Consider the following 8,171-nt stretch of genomic DNA (forward strand, 5'->3'; position numbering starts at 1 on the left):
GCGCCGGGGGCCGGCGGCGTGGGCGACCGAGGCGGCGGCCCGGGAGGCACGTCGGGGCCACTTGGCCCGGGGGCCCGCGACGGCCGCCTGATTTCGCTAGCGGGGAGTGTGCGCTGGGCCGTGCCCGCCCTTGCTCCCGGGGCGGCCGGTGGGGGGCTGGCGCGGGGGACCCCGGGAGGGGCCGCGCGGCCCGGATTAGGCGGCGACCGGAGACTTTGAAGGGCGCCGTGAACTTTAGCAAATGGATCGCCGCCAGAGGTGATGCCATGCTCAGAAATAGGGCGCAGTGCAACGCAGACGCTCACTACCCACACGCGGGCCTGGGGGCTCCGAGGGTCCCGTGAGTCCCGGGGAGGGTGGGGCGCACTGGTGAACGTGCAGTCTTCCGCCTGCACGTGAAACTCGGGTTTCTGAAACTAAACAAAGTCTCGGGACACGCAGAGCATTAAAGCTACCCTCTTATCAACAGGGCAGAAAAGAACATTGATCTAACCTCGCCTCCGTATCACAAGGTGGTTTTGATCTTCCGGAAACCCGAGCGGGAGTGCTGCTACGGTGTGGAGAAAAGAATTCTACAGATTTCTTCAGAGTTACAGCAGTACTCTGAAATTCCAGTGCATCCTGTGCCCTTGGAGAGGACTTGGGGCTTCACAGTTTTAAGTTGCACAAAACTTCCCACAGGGTGAAGTCCAGAGTAAATTCAAAATCAGCATCTTTTACAATTAAGTAGATTTCTGTTCATTCAAACGTGCTGGTTTTTAAAACTTAATTCGGTGGAGCTCGAATATGTAAAATACACGTTGGATGAATGTTGGTAAGAAAACTGGCTGAGATAGAAAACTTTAAATATGATCATATTTAAAGGCAGTTGTGAAATTATCTGTATTTCTCTCAAAGTACCTTCCAGAAATTTCTGCGTCAATCTACTGTATCACGGTAGTCTGTACTGACATTCATTTTATTTATTCAACAACACTCATTCAACAAATAACTATCAAATGCATATATGTGCTAGGAACTGTACTAGATAGTGAGGATATAGCAGTGAGCAAAACAGACCATACCTTTTCCTGGTCGAGCTAACATCCTAGTTAAGCAAGGCAAAGAGAAAGAAAAAAGAAAAAGAAACAAGCGAGCATATAGCATCCCAGCCAGTGTAACGGCTATGCAGATGTCGGCTCGGAAAGACTGGAGAGGGGAATGCTGTTTTTATAGAGAGAGTGTGTGCATGCACAAGTGAGGGAGGGGCAGAGAGAGAATCCCAAGCAGGCTTCACACTGTCAGTGCAGAGCCCAGAGTGGGACTCCATCCCAGGAACTGTGAGATCAAGACCTGAGCTGAAAACCAAGAGTCCTACGCTTAACCTACTGAGCTACCTAGGGCTGTGAGGAGAATGCAGTTTTACCAAGATTGGGTAAGATGATTAAATGATTTGGGCATAAACCATTCTTACTTACTGAATTTCACATTGTCTTTTGAGACAGTTGTATGACCAAATCTGTTAACTTTATTTTCACTAATTCATATTTAAGTATTTTAATACTTAATGAGTATTAAAGTATCTATTATTTATTTATTTATTATTTGGATAAGTCTTGGTTCACAAATAATTCCTGAGAACTGTCTGAGCCTGTGGCCTATCTTCAGGTCTCCAAGCTTGCTTGCAAGTCTATATTTGATATGTAGACGAACATTTGAGAGATGCGTGGTTTGTTGTTTTAATTTCCACTTGAAGATGCTATCTATTTTAGCATGAACCAAATGAACTTACATTTAACTAAGCACCGAAGGCACCAAGTGTAGAAACCTCAGTTAACTAGTACTAAATATTCAATGTAAGTGCAGTGAAGTTTTTCTTCACTTAAGGTAATTTTGTGTTAGGCATCCCCCCTTTTTTATTCCTTGTGTTCACCTCCTGTTCTGGGCCACCTCATTTCAGCAATCCACTATTCCAGATTCTGAGATCTGAATGGGTTTCCTTCTTATCCACATGCCCTTCAAAATTGCACCTGACCTGTGCTCTCTGACTTGGTGGTGACCTGTAGCAGCCTCGATTCAATCAGAGTTCTGAACCACCAGGCGCCCCTATAACTCATTTTAAAGTAAAGAAACTTATGAAGGGCTATGTGAATTCAGTCTTGAGAACAGAGAGTGAGAGGCAATCTATAATAGTTCATTAATGTGAAAAATAAAAACACCCACATCCTGAATGCGATGATATTTACTAGCCCCCTGACTAGTGCGTCCCAAATCCCGGCAAATTTTACCTCCCCTGTGGCATCCATGCACCTCTCTCCATTCTCCAGTTCAGCCCGCCATCATGTGTCACCTAGATCACAGCCAGCCTCCAGGTCTCCCTGCCCCTCACACGGCAGTCGGCGGCCACACTAATCTTCCCACATCTGCATCCAAACACATCGCCCTCTTACCTAATGCATTTTATTAGCATCTCATTGCTGTCAATGAGAGTAAAGTCCATAAAGAGCCTTCCTGAGTTCTTCAAAAGCTCCACAGTTGGTCCCATGACTAGGATTGTGCCCAAGCAGTTCCTATGCTGTGACACCACCCTTTCTACCTGGCTGGTGCTCTCCCAGGGCAGGAGGGAGAGCCGTGCAGTCTGGCAGGCTAAGAACTGGCATCTATTCAAACAATAATTTAAAAAATTTGTTCATATATGTTATATATGGATGTTATATATATATGATATATATGTAATTATAATATTATATAATATATAGTATGTAATGTATATACATGTCACTTACTAATCCATGTCCAGTGTGTGAAGAAAGCCCAGCAAAGTATTTCCCAGCTTTCTGTAATTCTGGTTCTCTACTTAATTTTCCTTTATAATTTTCCAGGCCAGAAGCCTTCTTGGAAGGCATATTAAAAATGTTAAATGTTACATACGCAGATAAATCCCTCTAGGGGCGCCTGGGTGGCTCAGTCAGTAAGCGTCCGACTTCAGCTCAGGTCATGATCTCATGGTTTGTGAGTTCGAGCCCCGCATCGGGCTCTGTGCTGACAGCTCAGAGCCTGGAGCCTGCTTCAGATTCTGTGTCTCCCTCTCTCTCTGCCCCTCCCCCGTTCATGCTCTGTCTCTCTCTGTCCCAAAAATAAATAAAAAACGTTGAAAAAAAAATTAAAAAAAAAAAAAAAACAATGACAACAAAATCTGCAGAGGAGTGCCTCTCTCTGTCCTCAAGACTGGGTTCACATTGCCCTTATTAAATTTCATTACTTTAAAATGAGTCACAAAAGCTAGATTAAAGTTTTACTGAAGATCCAGTTTAGTTAGAGGTTGAGCTACGTAACATTCTCAGCTTTGCTTACTATGAATGTTAGGCCCAATTTTGACACATGCTACCCCTATTATGAAGCCTCAGACTGGTAGGTAGGTAGGTAGGTAGGTAGGTAGGTAGGTAGGTAGGTAGATAATAGATGATGGATGGATGGATGGATGGATGGACAGATGATAGATAGCCACATAGATAAATGGATGGATGGATAGACAGACAGACAGACAGGAAGACTTCCCCAGCCATTCCCTCTCCTCTCCAGTGGCTCCCTGGAGCCCTGCCCAGCTCTGCAGAGACAGAAACACAAAAGCCCAGACATCCTCATCTGCTCATGACCAGGGAGGGCTGACTTATTTCCACTCCGGCACACGCCACGAAGTCCAGCTCAGAAATAGCAATAAAAGCTTCACTCCTATTGAAGAAAAGCTAAACTGAGCATTACACACATAGGTCTTTTGTTTTCCCTAGTGATACAGTGACATCTATTTCTGACTAGTAAAACACAAAAAATATTGGATACGTACAGAAGATAATTAGTCCTTGGAACACTGAAGCTTCACCCTTGAGGAGTTAGGTAAAATCTCCCCTGGGTTTTCTGAGGGGTGATTTGCCTGTTCTTGTTATTTGTCCAGCTGGACACCAATCATCCCTTATTTCAGATGTTCTCCTCTGTACAAAGGAATCATTAAACGATGGTTAAAAGGTCACTCTCCTTTTCAGTGGTTACAGGAATATGAATGACAACAATAGAGGGAAAGGAATTGTACTCCAACCTGTGAAAAGGCAGGCCAGAGAAGGGGGCGTGTGCTCCGGGGATGCACAGAGGGAAGAGCCCTTCACCCGATTTCCTTCTGGAAGTGCAGACAGTAGAAGTCAAGAGAGCGTACACTTCTTCAGCCCTGCTCAGCAGTCTCAGTTCAGCTCTCCAGGGTCCTGCCAACCTGAGCTTTGAGCATTTAAATCCCCAGGGGAGGGGCGCCTGGGTGGCGCAGTCGGTTAAGCGTCCGGCTTCAGCCAGGTCACGATCTCGCGGTCCGTGAGTTCGAGCCCCGCGTCGGGCTCTGGGCGGATGGCTCAGAGCCTGGAGCCTGTTTCCGATTCTGTGTCTCCCGCTCTCTCTGCCCCTCCCCCGTTCATGCTCTGTCTCTCTCTGTCCCAAAAATAAATAAAAAACGTTGGAAAAAAAATTAAAAAAAATAAAAATAAAAATAAACCCCCAGGGGAGCCCACTCTTCTCGTAGCCAAACAGCAGTCTCATTTCCCCACCAAAACGCCTACAGACCTGGCCAGATCCTCTCCCTTCCGTTCCGCTTTCAGACGTCCAGGTGCCCGCTTTAGAGAACCATGCCCCTGCAAGTGCACTGCCTAAATGAAGTTCAGATCCCTTCAGTCCCTACACGTGGACTTCACACAGGACACAGAGTGGATGACACCGGCGACGAGCTCCTGGACCCTCTGCCCGAGGCTTCTGCTCCTCGCTTTCTCCTGCCCCAAAGTCACTCCTCCTTGCAAACGCAGACGAGGGTTCTCCCAAACCACTCTGGAAAGACATCTCTGAGCTCCACCACCCGTCTGTCCTAACCTGACAACTGGGTGGTGCCTTAATGTCCCCGTAACATCTTTTTTAAATTTTTTTTAAAAGTTTACTTATGGCGGGGGGGGGGGGGGGGGAGGCTGAGTGGGGGAGGGGCAAAGAGAGAGGGAGAGAGAGAACCCCAAGCAGGCTCCCCTGCTGTCAGTGTGAGGCCCAACACAGGGCTCAATCCCAGGACCCTAGGATCATGATCTGAGCCAAAATCAAAAGTCGGATGCTCAGCCTACTGAGCCACCCAGGCGCCCCTGTCCCGGTAACATCTTGGGCAAATCCTCACTTTAGCACTACCTCCCTATCTGCATCTATACGTTCGGTTGATTACATGTGTCTTTCCTCGCCTGTGACCTTCTAGAGAGCGGGAAATACTTCTTGCTATTGCTGTCTCTTCCGGACCTAAAAATAACACACCGCTTGTAGTACATGTTCAGTAAAATGTCCGTTGAAAAAACGAACTGGATGGATGAGTGAACATATGGACAGACGGAGACACGGACGGATCCAATTGGGGAAATAAGCCTTGGATAAAAATCACTCAAGACTCTAAGGAGCATCATAAGGCAGCTTTTTAAAGTGTCACAGACGTTCTAAAGGGTCAGAGACAATCAAGGTGGACACAAGTAAAGACGAAAAGTTACATAAAAAATAGGCATTCAATATGAGGGGTAAAAGCAATGTTATTTCATATCCTGTGAGGCTTCAAGTCACAAAACAGAAGAACAGAACAGAAATAACCTGGATTTTTAGACTGACAGTGAAGAATCTTAATGACCCCTTTAGTTGTTTGCATATATACACTTACGCACCAACAAATAAAAAGTTCTGACTTTATTCTGGTTGAAGTAAAAGAACAATAGTGATGGATAAATGTTAAAATGGAGTTTAAAACACTGATTTTTATTGAGATACGACTCTGATGCACATCGGAAATATTTTGACCCAACAGACTTATAACCAAAGGCCAGAAATAAGTTCCCAGAAGTCAAAGACCTATCCTTCTGATGTGTACATTTTCAGAGTAGTTTTGCAACAGGAAACCTTTGAATTAAAACTATTCTTCAAAGCCACCTATCTAACTGTCTTCTCAGAGCAAGATTTTTCTCTTCGTTAAGTACAGACATGTCCAAGGCTTGAATTTGTCAGTTTCACAAGACAGTCTCTTCTGTATTTTGACAACTCTTATCCTTTGAAAATCAAAGTTTATAATAATTCCAAACCTGCCTCCTTAATACGTCTACCCAATGTTCTATCTAAGACAAAGCAAAATAAAAGTTCAACATTTGAGAACAGCTATTGTGTGGTTCTCCCCAAAAATGGCAACAAAAAAGTCTTCAAAACCTTTTTTCCAGATTCATCATCCTCTCCCCTCCACTTCAGACTTGGGTAGTGTAGGCTAGCAATGACTCCACAGGAAGATCTTTCTGACAATGGTTTACTTGACAATTCCGATCTGATAAGAGTAGTTTTGCTTAAACTAATCACGGAATTTGACAGCAAAAGCAAAAAGTGCCTGGTCTGGGTGGGAGGACACCAACATGACCATAGCCATGAAACAAAATGCCACCTGCTTGGGATAATTCAGGGCAGAATGCACTTCTAGCAGAGTGGAGGAATAAGTCATAAGTCACCTGTGGGGAAAAAAATCAGTTTACATTAGGTTTGAGCAGGATTAGTATAAGAAGTTTGGGAAGTTAAGATATAGATCAATGGGTCTTCCCTTTGGCTGCAGGGCAGGACTACCTGGGGACGTCTTAAGCACATTAATGCTTGGATCCCACCCCTCTTCTACATCTGAGATTAACTGGTCTGGGACAGGTCCCCAGCATCCACAGGCTGAGAAAATTCCTCAGGTGATTCTAATGTCCAGCCAGGGTCAGAACCACGGTCATGGACCCCAACCTTCAACCGCAGGATGGCTTAGGAAACACGGCCTAAGAGTATCCCTCAACGATTTACTCAGGGGCCCAATCTGAACAACATTGTGTGGCCTCAAGCTGGGAATACAGAGGTCTGGATAACCAGCTGCTGGTCCCCACGGGAGATGTCACCCAGTGGGGACCCGAGAGGCCCTGCAAACACAGAACTTTCCAGCATAGCCTTGACTGCATTGGGTGTTCACAAGGGTGCTGCCCCACCCTGTTTTTTGCCTCCCCCCGCGGGTCACAGACCTGTGCTGCCAGTCATCCAGTGCCTGCAAACAGTGGTTCAAGATATTCGGACCGATTTTCTAGTTGTTTATAGGCAGCTGGGTGTAGGAGTATCCCAGGGCCTCCATAACCCCCAAGTACCACAAACGGCAGGGCTTAAGACAACAATTTATTCTCTCACACTTCTGATGGCCACAAGTCCAGAATCGAGGGGTCAGCAGAGTTGCTTCCTTCTTGGGGCTCAGAGGAAGAATCTGCTCCATGTCACTGTCATGGATTCTGGTGGCACCAGCAACCCGGCTTCCCACCACGTGGCTGTCTTCCGTCTGTCTCTGTGGTCTCTTCTCATAAGGACGCCAGTCATAACGGATTAAGGGCCCACCCTCCTCCAGTAGGACCTCACCTTAATTAGTTACATTGGTAGCAACCCTATTTCTCACAGGGTCATACTCTGAGGTTCCGGCAAGGACGTGAATTTAAGGGTGGCCGTGTTCAACCCCATGCAACGGGTCATGGTGGTCCTTGTCACTCCAAAACACTGCGCAATGGGAGTCCTCACTTGCGCTGTAGACTCCTTGCTAGACGGATTGGTTCTTACGTACTTCCGTGCCTTTCACCATGCTCTACCCTATTGCAACTCACGTGCTGAAACGAATTAGAGTCACATACCGAAATATAACCAAGAATTCTGTAAGTGCAGACTTCATGGCCCACCAGGCTCTGCTGGGTCAGAGTCTCGGGGGGAAGACTGGGAACGTGCATTTTTAAGGGCTTCTGGGTTGTTCAGATAGGTTTAGGCCTTGTTCTGGGAGATTCTGGCATGGGGGTTGACTATATATACTTTGCAGTGAGAAGGAGTGGAGTTCAAATTCTCACAGGGTGTATCAGAGAGCAGAGAAACAGAACCAATAAGAAAAATGAGAAAAATGTATGTGTGTGTGTGTGTGTGTGTGTGTGTGTGTGTGTATGGAGAGAGAAAGATTTTAAGCAATTGGTTTCCAAGATTAAGGAGGTTGACAAGTCCAAAGTCTGCACTGTGGGCTGGCAGACTGGAAACCCAGGGGAGAGCAAATGTTACAGATGAAATCCAAAGGCCATCTTCCAACAGAATTCCCTCACACTCAGGAGAGGTCA

General features: G+C 46.2%; 1 long non-coding RNA gene across 1 annotated transcript in view; it reads left to right on the forward strand.

The window, feature by feature from the left end:
• Positions 1 to 747, forward strand: part of LOC121013215 (uncharacterized) — a 1,465-nt gene extending 718 nt beyond the window's left edge. The window contains exon 2 of the long non-coding RNA XR_005782581.1: positions 470 to 747. This is a non-coding gene — a long non-coding RNA (uncharacterized LOC121013215). The remainder of the gene's footprint in view (positions 1 to 469) is intronic.
• The last annotated feature ends 7,424 nt before the right edge of the window (positions 748 to 8,171 follow it).

Source organism: Herpailurus yagouaroundi, unplaced genomic scaffold (assembly GCF_014898765.1).
Source record: "Herpailurus yagouaroundi ecotype Mexico unplaced genomic scaffold, PumYag 198, whole genome shotgun sequence".
Lineage (NCBI taxonomy): Eukaryota > Metazoa > Chordata > Mammalia > Carnivora > Felidae > Herpailurus > Herpailurus yagouaroundi.